The 12342-nt window shown below is 35.6% G+C and overlaps 1 protein-coding gene across 2 annotated transcripts in view; it reads right to left on the minus strand.

Annotated features, from left to right (window-relative positions):
- The window catches only part of LOC120626767 (autophagy-related protein 16-1), a 256792-nt gene that overhangs the window by 29451 nt on the left and 214999 nt on the right, over positions 1–12342 (minus strand). The window lies entirely within an intron of this gene.

The raw sequence follows: 12342 nt of genomic DNA on the forward strand, positions 1-12342 counted from the left end.
TAGAACTTGCAGAGCGAGCTTTTAATACACATCGATTTTAGCTTTACGTTTCTTTACGTTTCTAGTAGAATTATAAGTGTTTAGCTTTATAAGTTTTTAATCTTTTGGAAAAAGGGGAATTGTACAATCCTTTAATCGGCTTTTAAAATGTTATATACTCGTATGTCTCAGTAATCGAATACTTACAGAAAATTCCAGTTGGTTTTGTTGATTTTCCATTTCATCCCTAACCGGCATCGCCAACCGTTGCCAACTTTAAGTAACAAACTTACTTCTAGAGATGTTACTTGCCATATCTAATCTAAAGTGACGGTAAATTCTCTGTTCAAAACAGTTTAAGTTTTCACCGCACTGACCGCTTTCGAAGTAAATACTTCTAAAATGTTGTTTGATTTAACATATACTTAAAACATGAATAATTGATAGACTTATTTTCATACCAAGTTATTTACGCGCTTCGAAATCGATACATCTCATTAGTTTTTTACCATTTATATTTATAGGGTAAACACAGTAGGTAATTATTTTGTAATACTTAGACAGATCGTTATTGATATGAAACATGATACGAAAGTGACATAATGAGTTTTACGATTAGTGTTAACCGGAATTATTAAAAACTTGCTACGCAAATCAATTTACAGAGCGCAAATGCAACCTTTATCTGAAAGCTTATCGATAGATACGACTATATCATCCTATCGCGTTATCGTATAACAATATTTACTCTAATTGTTGACAGCAGAAGCGTTAGTAAAATATAGCGTTTGCATTCACCATATAAGCTTAACTTCTGAAAAGTCTCGTTTTATCAATGTTAATAAAGCTTAATTAGAAAGTACTTGTAGAAGAAAATCTTCTAAGCTTAATTTTGATAAGGTAAGTATTGAATGATAATGTAATTGCCAGCTGGATTTAATAATATGAAGTAAGATTTGATTACTCTTGAAGTAAATCGCATCGTAATCAGATTGGATTACGATGGTATGTGAAAAGCATCTAAGCTTGGATTAAGTTCTATTTCTTTAGTTTAGTTTAGTTGAACCGACATCCGATAGAAGAGGGCTATGTATTTTTTATTATTTTTAAATCAACTTAAAAAGAAGGTGGTTATTTGACACGTATTTACGTCTTATATTGCACAATAAAATTTGCCAAATTGTATACGTTGTTTTGTTATACTTTTCTTTTTTTATATACTTTTTGTGGTGTGCAATAAAAGTATATTCATTCATTCATTAAACATTAGAACTGCAATTTATTCACTAGAGTTTTAACAGTTAGGTCAAGTTGACAGGCAATGCTCGATATGTTTGTTATAAATACACACAAAAAACGCCTTTAAATAGTTTTTATAACTTTAATTATAAATGTAAAAGTGTGTTTGTTTGTTTGTCCTTCGTTAACGCCCTAACTGAGCAACCAATCGTAGACGTGGCGTATCATTGGTTACTTTTTACACACAAACAAAGGAAAACAAACAGTTTAAACCGTATTTGTAAAAACCGTAATGAACGCAGGCAACAGCTATTATAATTATTACAAATACAGTACACAAACCCAACCAAAATTAAACCAAAAGTTGGCACGAGAGAAGTCAGGGGTCTAGAAATTTCTTATAGGTTGGTGCCAGCAAATCCATCGAATATAAAACTTAATCAAAAATCTTTTTATTGCTTTATTTAAATTCCTCAATCCGTTGAATGCTATATTGTTATCATCATGCTCAGACTAGCAATGCCTCCCAATTGGGCACGGGCCTACTCTCTCTCATTGTGAGAGGGAGGCTTATAGCATAGGCCCCCCATTCTACTCCCGATTGGTGGGCTATTTAGTAAACAATATACCTATAGATCATCAGTAGGTACTAAAATAATTTAATTATTGACCAAAAACTTAAGAAACGTACCCACTGCGTTAAATAATAAGCTAATTTGTATTCTTCAAAATGTAGTTATATAAATTGGTAATCAATAAATTTAGCATATCACTCTTCTGTTTCATTCGCTTTGATGTGATTTTTACGAGACGATTTAATACATAGGTTTATTTCATTAACGACTGGATATTGTATCAAATTACCGAGGAAATAATATAATCTAACATGAACCGACTACACGCAATATCGCAGTTAACTATAATAATAAAGTAGAAAGAAGCTGTACATCACTATAAAATGCTAATTACAACGCGATTTACTCTCACATTATATTGTATTGCTTTAATATCCAACTTTAAAGTGGGTAGTAAGTAGGTGATTAATAAATAACTGCAATTATTGCAAGCGATTTCACGTATATACATACTATGTTGAGCAGGAATTGATTAGGTTTCTGGGTTAAGAGCTTGCGATAAAATAATGTGATAAAATATAAAATAAGTTGATTGATTTGCGAAATTTAGCGTCTGATTTTTTGCCTGTAACTGAATAGAAGCTTTCACGTTTCGATAATAGGTACGGAATTCGGTTTATAAAATGACCTAAAATGTTTTAATAAGTAGATTCGCACGCAGTGTTACTCGCGAAAAAATAACTGAAATCCGCGCATTTATCTGAAAGTTGCTGTGTGAAACGAGATTAAACAATTTTTAGAATTTATAGTTAGGTAAAACCATTCTTTTTTTTCTTTTGCGATAAAACATATTCAGTTATAAAATATACTCTAAGTTTAATTAAAATCGTTTAGTGATTTAAGCATGAAAGGAAACTAAAAACGTAGTACTTAACACCAATACCAAAGTTACATTTTTTGCACGAAAAAATCATAAAGGTACGTATTTTTTCTGCTTAAGTCCACCTATATCACTTTCTAGCTGTATGCAAGAAGTTACCACTAATTTTACATTGTTACACAAAACGCAGTTCTCAAACCTAACGAAAGGTTTCAAACCTTTAGGACCTTACTAATAAATTGAAAATGTTGCATAACGTGTAACATAACTTCTCAAATGTCAGGGAGTGATAAATAACTGCATCTATTCCATAGCTAGGCCACATTTCTTAGTTTATTAATTTATATCCTTAGTATACTTACAGCTAGCCAAAACGTATACTAAGTCAGTATACGTTTTGGCTGGCTGTACGTATCCTAAGGACGTATAGTTAAGTTCCAAATGTCTCAAAACTCCCTTCATGGAAATTCATTTTCGTTTAACTGCGTCCAATTGCTCTATTGCAGCAAGATCGAAGATTAAACCAACAGACCCTACAAGTGCACTTTCGCATATAAAAAACTAGCTGTCTCGGCGATCTTCGTATCGCGGATAATTTTTTTTTTTATGAATTTTATATTTACTACTTATTAGTTATTATCCTATTCCGGTCTAGAGGAATCCAAAAAATCAAATATCATATAAATTGATCCAGCCGTTCTTGAGTTATAAATGGTGTAACTAACACCACTTTCTTTTATGTATATAGATTAGTGAGGATTGGGTATCATAAGAATTAAGTAGTCAATCAAAGTAATAAAGCGCGATAATGACGTGCTTAACCTTTAAAGTAACGCTAAATTCCCGTCCTACTTCGGCGTCTCGGCGGTGCATCTCTCTTTATCGGGGTCCGAAGTCTTGTAGCTATTATGTTTAATAATTTTCCCAAGGTGCAGCCTCAGTATCTTCTATGATACAAATCGGCGATAAGGCGATGGGGGTACGCAATAAATCATAATGTTCGCGAGCGACAACACTAAGTACGTGTCGCACATGTTCGCGGTCACATGCTGCGTGCGGACAGCGGCCGAGCGCACATTACAAAGATAACATTCAAATGCCCGATCGCGCCGGTCATCAGACTGACGTTGCTCCACAGTACAAATCCGGAAACATTCTCCCACCGTCCAACTTCGATCACGCAAGCGCAAACTGAAATTCAAAGCGAACTCTATTTTAACCTATGATCCTAATGTACCTAAATAAGATAGTATTTACCTGATGAAATGACGCATTTGAAATTTATCACCAGTTTTGGTGTATACAAGCTAATGTTGTCATCATATCAACACATTACCGGCCCACTACAGGACAAGGGTCTCCCACAATGAGAAAGGATTAAGCTGTTGTCCAGAACGCCAGTCTTGCCAGGATTGGTGGGCTTCGTACACCTTCGAAAACATTATGGATAACTCTCGGGCATGCAGGTTTCCTCCCGACATTTTCCTTCACAGTTGTAAGCAAGTGATATTTTAATGCGCACATAACTTAGAAAATTATAGGTTTGCAACTGATTTTAAATTTATAAAATTGTTATTTCCTGTTTCAAAGTGTATATGGTTCTTTGAAAAGTAGATCGGAACTACTATGTTTCCTACTGGCGCTATAAAGACTGATATAAATGCACATACTAATTTCGGCAGTTAGAGGTAGCGATTGCCAGAGAGTCGCAGGTTTAAATCCTGTCAGTAGCGAAAATTTTTATACGCATTTTAAATTTATAAAATTAACTCTATGGCACTCATTCCCTTTGGCGTGGTTTCGAAAATCCTGTTTTAGTGCAGCCTTTCAAATATGTACTTATTAAAGAACTAATCTGTTCAAATTTTGTAATGTTTAATAAATAAAGGTATAGATATAATGTACAGTATAAGTTACTGGGATTTACTTATGAGCTAACACTGGAATTTATATTTATTTGTATTTGCACGTGTTTTGCAAAATTAAACCACAAAAGCTAGGTCTTACAGTTTACCTAGATCGTTAACGGTTGAGATCTTAGAGTAGAGGGATTTAAGATCCTAGTTCGCGTTCGAGGAGTAACCACTACTAGGTACCTATATTTTAGGTAGTAAATATTACCACTTAATTTATCCAAAATATCTATAGTTTCAGCACGGATAACAGTTCACTGAACCTGTGTTAATTAAAAGAAAATAAAGTAAGATAAATACTAATCCTATCTTGAACTTTGGACGTCTAGCGATTTTATGCTCGTGGTTAAATGCTTATGAAATGCGAAACAATAGCTAAGCGAAACAGCGAGCAATCTTTATTGTTCATCTCACTCTAATTCGAAATTGTTCCATTCAAATTGATTCACATCAAAGGAGATAAAATTAAAATTTACGACGAAACGGTACATGAGCAGGTATCGAAGGGAACGCAGTTATATTTGCTCAATACTGAAATGGAGTTAGTTGAATAAATGAAATGACGAAGCAATTCTCAACGCTCGATCTAACACGCGAGGATTACTAAGCAAAATATATACGGTGTAGAAATTATTCGGCCTTTTACCTTAATAAGAGACAATTATTTAAGATTGCGTGGAGTAGTTTCTTGAGCATTGTAATTATTTATTAGGGTCTCTGTCAAGAGTTATCTTTATTAGCCGTCATATCGACCCATTACCGGCCCACTACGAATCCCTGAACGCGCCTCGAACTTTTCAAGTTGTGTGCATTTTAAGCAATTAAAATATCTCTTGCTTCAACGGTGAAGGAAAACATCTGTACGAAACCTGCATGCCTGAGGGTTCTCCATGATGCTCTTAAAGGTTTGTGGAGTCCACCAATCCGCAATGGGCCAGCGTGGTGGACTACTGCATTAACCCTTTCTCATTGCCTTATAGTACGCTCGTGCTCTTGTTTTGACAATAGCACTTGTTGGTGATAATAACCGATACCGACGGTATACCGTACTTTACATAGTAGACGTAGAACGCTACGTTCTTAACTGCAGATTGATAGCGAGAAATTAGCAAAAGAAGACAAAAAATAAACAATATCAATTTGAACTAGGAATCAAACCTAGCAGCTGGTGATCCTCAGGTACTTACTATTAAACCGAAGAGGCAGTAATGTCAAAGTGTTTTTTTTTATTTTTTATTCTACTACAAGTTAGCCCTTCAATCTCATCTGGTAAGTGATGATGCAGTCTAAGATGGAAGCGGGCTAACCGGTTAGGGAGTAGTCATACTCTTAATCGGTTTCTACGCGACATCGCACCGAAACACTAAATCGCTTAGCGGGACGTCTTTGTCGGTAGGTAGGGTGGTAAGTAGCCACGGCCAAAGCCAGACCAGAGAAAATTAAGAAATTATAAATTCCTAAATTGCCCCTGCCGGTAATCGAATCCGGGACCTCCTACTTAAATTCACAGCGCTCACCGTTGCAAAATCGTCAAAATATTTGGTCAAAAAGGTCCTCTTTTAATGCGTACATACAGTGAAATGGTGGTTAAAACTACATTAGTAAACTTAAAACTAAAGCTGCAAGGGTTTCAAACAGGACTTAGTCTAAGAAAAAGCCCACAACAAAATTAGCCGGGTGAATGTATGTTTTCTATATGTATAAAAGAGAAAGTGTGTGGGTATGTTCCGAAACGGCTGGACCGATTTCAATGAAACTTTCAGGGAATCTCGGGATTGATCTGGCGAGTAATCCTGTAAAGTTTGGTGACGATCGGAGCACTCCTATTTTTGAACTGTCAAACTGTCATTTGACAGTTTTTATTTACTATGATGATATTCTATTGTTGGGTGTACATGGGTGTAGATAATGATCTTCACCCGTTCGAGAAGAGAATGGAAGAGAATGAATACGGAGAGAAATAAATGATTTAATATATTATGAGACTTACATTAAAAATTTAATGATGTAAATTTATTGTTTAAATAAAATAAAGCAAAATCTAGCCCGGCGAAGCGGGCTGGGTACGCTAGTACATTATATATGTGGAAGTTGACAAAGATGGTTTGGTGTCAAATGTTGTTTACTCAATTACGCAAATATGGCTGAACGAATTTCAATAACATTTTGTACAATATAATATACTAAGTGTGGCCAGGATTAGCATCTGTATCAGGTCGGTTTGAAAATATACCTCCATGCGGACGAAATCACGCGCGATAATTAGTCCTGATACATATAATGTGCAATTCTTCACGGTAAAATCGACTAGGTACTGTGACCGTGAAGTAGCCAAACCGACAAACACACTTTCGCATTTCAATATGAATGTGGATTTTTAAGAAAATAAAAACCACCTTTCTCGGTAAGTACAATGGAATATTGAAGTCATCAAAAAATTCTTTGTGCTATCTTATGCGGAATACTTTGCTGATTTCAATTAGGACTTTCTCTTCGCAAAATCTTATTAAACGATCTAAAAATCGTAGATAGATAGATTCTTCACAGACATCACAAACATTAAATCGCCGGTAGATACTACCACCAAATACACGTTTTCAAAATATAACAGTTTTTTGTAGTAAAAAAAGGTTTTAAAGTACGGTAGTCTGTCTTTCATTTCTCGGGTGATTATTTGTAGACTAAAATGTTATGAAAACTGTCCATATGTAACACAAACATAACTAATAATTTCCCAATAATAACTTATTCTAGTATGTAATTTTTTCCCATACAAACTTTCATCCCCTAGCGTTCATCGGCCGCACGCGTCATTTTCTTTTCCGCTTATCGTTCTGTGGCTTTTATTTTTATTTGCTCGGCTCCTAAAGATCGTACCGCGATGTCTCATAGCCTGTGACATTCCTTTTGAATTGGGCTACCATAAATCCCAAGATGCTTTTTAAAAACCAACTGGTAGTTCGGTAGGTAGAGTTCATAAAAATATATATTATAAGTAGGTTATCAGTATGAACCCATTACCGGAAGGGCTTTGAAGGGCTTAGGCCGTAGTGGATACGCTGGCCAATTGCGGATTGGTAGACTTCACACACTTTTGAGAACATTATGGAGAGCTCCCATTTACTCCCGATGTTTTTCTTTACCGTTAAAGTTAGTGATATTTTCATTGCTTCATCATCATCACTTCAACCGATTGAAGTCCACTGTTGGACATAGGTCTTTTGTAGAGAGTTCCAAAATCCACGGTCCTGGGCCGCTTGTTTCCAGCGGCTTCCAGCGCGTCGCTTGATGTCGTCTGTCCACCTCGTTGGGGGCTGACCAACCGAGTTCTCCGAGCTATGTGCCCCGCCTATTTCCACTTCAGCTTTGCAACTCGCTGAGATATGTTTGTAACTCTGGTTCTTCGGATCTCCTCATTTCTGATTTGATATCGTAGAGATACTCCCAACATTGCTCTTTCCATCGCCCGCTGAGTGATTCTGAGCCTTCTTATGAGGCCCATAGTAAGCGACCACGTTTCGGATCCGTAAGTCATTGCTTATAACTCCGAAAAGTTAGAGGTACGTGCCGTGGTTCTTACTCGATATACTCGAAAGGGAGGCTGAAGTTACAACCGCTTTCGTTACAAATCAGTTTCCTTATTATACCTACTAACACATGCAGTAGAACAAATAAACAAAAGAGACTTGTCTTGTGGACAATAAGTGGGAGGAAAAAAGGAAAAGATTTTTATTACACGGCCTCACACAATACGATTTTTTGTCGGCTCGCTTCAATCGATTCGATGCGAAGGCGAGAGATTTGCAATTTTTCAAGCGATTCAACGCAGGTACTTGCTTGGCTTGGGTATACATAAGTGTCAATAATCACAGTAACGCTGCCTTTGCACACTATTACACAGGAGGTTTTCACTCATCCTCCGCTACGCATTTAGCATAACTCCTTTGGCAGGGGCAGCCTGATATTAAAATACAAACTGTTTTTGTTTCTCATCATTAACGTGTTATTTTTTTTTACTAACATTTAAATGCGAGTCGCGTGTGTGTTTCCACTTATTGTTGTTACCTATAGGTATATAATACACTTTTGCAAAGTACCCTATAACCTAGCAAATCTACAAAAAAACTAACTTCATAAAATCCAATTACCTTTTACTTATTACAATATTATAGAGACACTCTTTATGAATCATTCAAATATGATATCTAAGTAATTATTTTCAAATTGGCAAAATATGAAGTTTTGTATACGAGGTATATAAGTCTCATATAATGCGCCGGAGCTTCCCCATCGTATTAAGAACTTTAACATGAACGTTTACCAAAAGTAATTAATTTACCGTGCCAATAAATCAGCGGTGCGGTTGCTTAACACCAACTAAACATAGCCACTGGTTGGTAGGTATGTGTGTGGGAAAGAGAAATTTGCACCGGTGAGACAGCGCCGATGCAATGTTGACCTCACGATTTCAATTGTCCATGCGAATGTTACAGGGGAACTAAACGATGTCACGAGCGAGACAATTCTAGTTTTAAATTCAAGGTCAGATATGTGGCCGCTGAAACGTTATTACATGTCAAGGAGGCAAGCGGCGGTACGGGAAACGTTGTGAAGCTCTGCACATCAAAGCAAATTGCCTTTTTTGCGCCGACAAACCTATTCTTTTTATAATGTTTATGATTCGGCGAACTAGAGAAGCTATTTTTGAAGTAAAACTTCATCATGCACGCTTAACTTGGGAATTAGGCTGGTGACAAGAGCGTTACGAAAAGTGTGATCGGGCGCCGAACGGAAGTGGAAAGAGAATATTTTTGTCTTTATATACTTATGTATATAAGTGTGTATACAAATATATAAAGAAGTTTTACTTCGTGTGCAATCCTTTTTTTTTCTATCCGTGAAATTTAAATTTTCTCTTTTCTCAAACTCGATGGCAAGAGCAACAATAAATAAACCTTACATTAAATACGGATGCAATTTTAACGTCAACGACATTCAACATGGCTTTACATATCTTTTCATTAGAAAAACTGACGTGTGATTAGATATTGCAGTTATGAATAAGCTTAGTTTTATTAGTAATCTATATTACAAAAAGTTAAGCTCGCGGGGATCGCATTTCGTTCCTTAGTGCCTGAGATAAAGAAACAAGTCCCTGTCATCCGCTCTAAATAAGTAGTCACTTTATCAATGCTGCTTAGAACTGGGGAGTTTATTAAGAGTTTAAATTGTTCTTGATTGTATCTAGATTACAGTCAATAGTTTATCTAGACGAATCTCGTTCTGCGTTTCTTTATGTTATTTATTGTACTAAATTACACTAAACTGCCACTGTTGTCTAGTAGTTAGCATACCGATTATCGAACAAGAGGTGCTGAGTTTTATTCCGTGTTGCGCTAAAGATCCGTGTTCCGTTTCAGTGTTTGCCACTTTTTTCAGTTTATTTTTTTATGCCGGTTTCACTAAACCTAAATCGAATGCCTAATGATTTTACCAACTCTTAGCTGATAACTATTGGAGCGTGGTCGATGCATCCCTAGAAATCTCCTTAAATTAGGCGTTACTTATTTAGACATGGCCTTGCTCGTCGTTAGTGAAAACGGGCCTAAATCTAAATCCCTAAAGTTGTACATTATGTAGGTAGAGAATGACGATTTATTAAACTAAATTAATGAGATACGTTTTAGGCTCTCCAAAGCCTTAAAAACTATAAAACAGAAAGTATCTCTGCAATGGCAGCTAACACCTAAGTATTTCGCTTCATCCACTTTCTCGCATCACAGTCTAGTCGAGTTTCGCAATTTCGTAAAAAAAACAGAAAGTTAAAATGACTCAAAACATTATAATAAAGGTTTGTATTGACAACAGCGAATCTTTTTAATCCTCGTGTAGTGTATAAAGTTCCATTGTTGGCTTCTCAAAAATAGTAGGTAATGAATTGATGTTCGGCAGCCATTGTCTACAGGAAATGCTTGTTGTAGATAAACATCTCGATAGTGTTATAAACAGTCAAAGTTCAGTGGACAAGCAGGGTATTGAGTGCTATTTAAAAACGGACGACTCTACTGATCCTACAGCAGCCCACAGGTCTGTCCTACAAACTCAAAACTATATATAATTTATTCGAGTTGGCCTTTTATAAGGAACGGGTAGAGCTATCATTGTAATATAGGCCTTTGAAAAGTAGATCGAAGCTACAATGTTTCCTACTAGATGGCGCTACAGTCGCGATAAGACTGAAATAAATGCATATGCAAATTTCCGCGTCGGCAGGAGAGCCATAGCTTAGTGGTCCGAGATTGCCAGAGATCGCAGTTTCAAATCAGGTTAATTTTATCATGTGTTTGTAGTGTTTATTTTAATTTAATTTGACATTTAATTAAGGTTGATCTTTTTAAAATCTTGAACCAAATTTGCACAGTATTAATTTAGTAGAATGTTATGCTCTCTAAACTAACTATATTTTTTACAAACATCTTGATATTGTACAAATGTTCTTGCAAATAAAAAAATAAAAAAAATCCCATCGGTTCTAAAAGTTTTTATAATCATTCTAAATTTTTAAAAAAGTAGTACAGCTTTTTGTGACAGAGTTCGTACGGTGAGTACTGCCCTATTCCTGCCGCCGAGCAATATTGTTGTATAACATGAGGCTTAACACCTATATATCAGGTGGACGGACAAAGTTCGGCACTTTGCGAAGTGTCGCTCTGTTTATAAGTGATAGTTTTGCACTTTGACGGCCGACTGGCGCAGTGAGCAGCGACCCTGCTCTCTGAGTCCAAGGCCGTGGGTTCGGTTCCCACAACTGGAAAATGTTTGTGAGATGAACATGAATGTTTTCAGTGTCTGGGTGTTTATCAGTATATTATAAGTATTTACGTGTATCATATTCATAAAGATATCCATCAGCTATCTTACCCATAACACAAGCTATGCTTACTTTGGGGCTAGATGGCGATGTGTGTATTGTCGTATATTTATTTATTTATTTATTTATATTTATATTTGCTTATCATGCTTGTTCCGTCAATAATTAGTTTAAAAAAAAGTTCTAAATTCAATTAACTATCTACAGATTATATGATTAGATTTATTGTTAATTAAAACTGGGCGTAAACAAACCGAGTCAGAGGTTTAAGGGCATACAAAAGGTTAACGCCTCGAAGCTGTGCTAACTGGCAATATATAGTGATAACTGGTAACCACTAATTTTAAACACTCTATTATTGATGTGTGATGTTGGTATTAAGTGCCAATAAATGTATTATTGATATAACAGCAATTATGTAGATTTGTCAAAAGAAACAGGTATTTATTTGTGATGTGATGCGTCATTTTTCCGAATTAAGCTAAACTGTCTCTTATTTATTATCAACAAGCTTTTGTCCGCGGTTTCGCTGGCGTTAATGTGTAGATTTTAACTGACTCAAAAAGAAGAAGAAGGTCACAATATAGTCGTATTTTCATATTTTTTTGTTTCATCTTTATCATTTGACAAATCTACATAATAGGTATTATATCAATAATACATTTATTGGTATTTGCAGATTAAAACTTTTAAAAAAAAAGTAGACTTCCCAAGTGTATTCTTCATTTCTCGGTGAAGATCATACAGATTTTTTTATGTTTTACTTGGCACCACTTTAAATATGTTGTAGAAACTATTTATTTCTTGCTACTTTAGTTATAACTGTACTAGACAAAAGGATAACCAGATTTTCGAAAAAATCTGGTCGTCCTTTTGTACCGGAAT

Source organism: Pararge aegeria, chromosome 10, assembly GCF_905163445.1.
Source record: "Pararge aegeria chromosome 10, ilParAegt1.1, whole genome shotgun sequence".
Lineage (NCBI taxonomy): Eukaryota > Metazoa > Arthropoda > Insecta > Lepidoptera > Nymphalidae > Pararge > Pararge aegeria.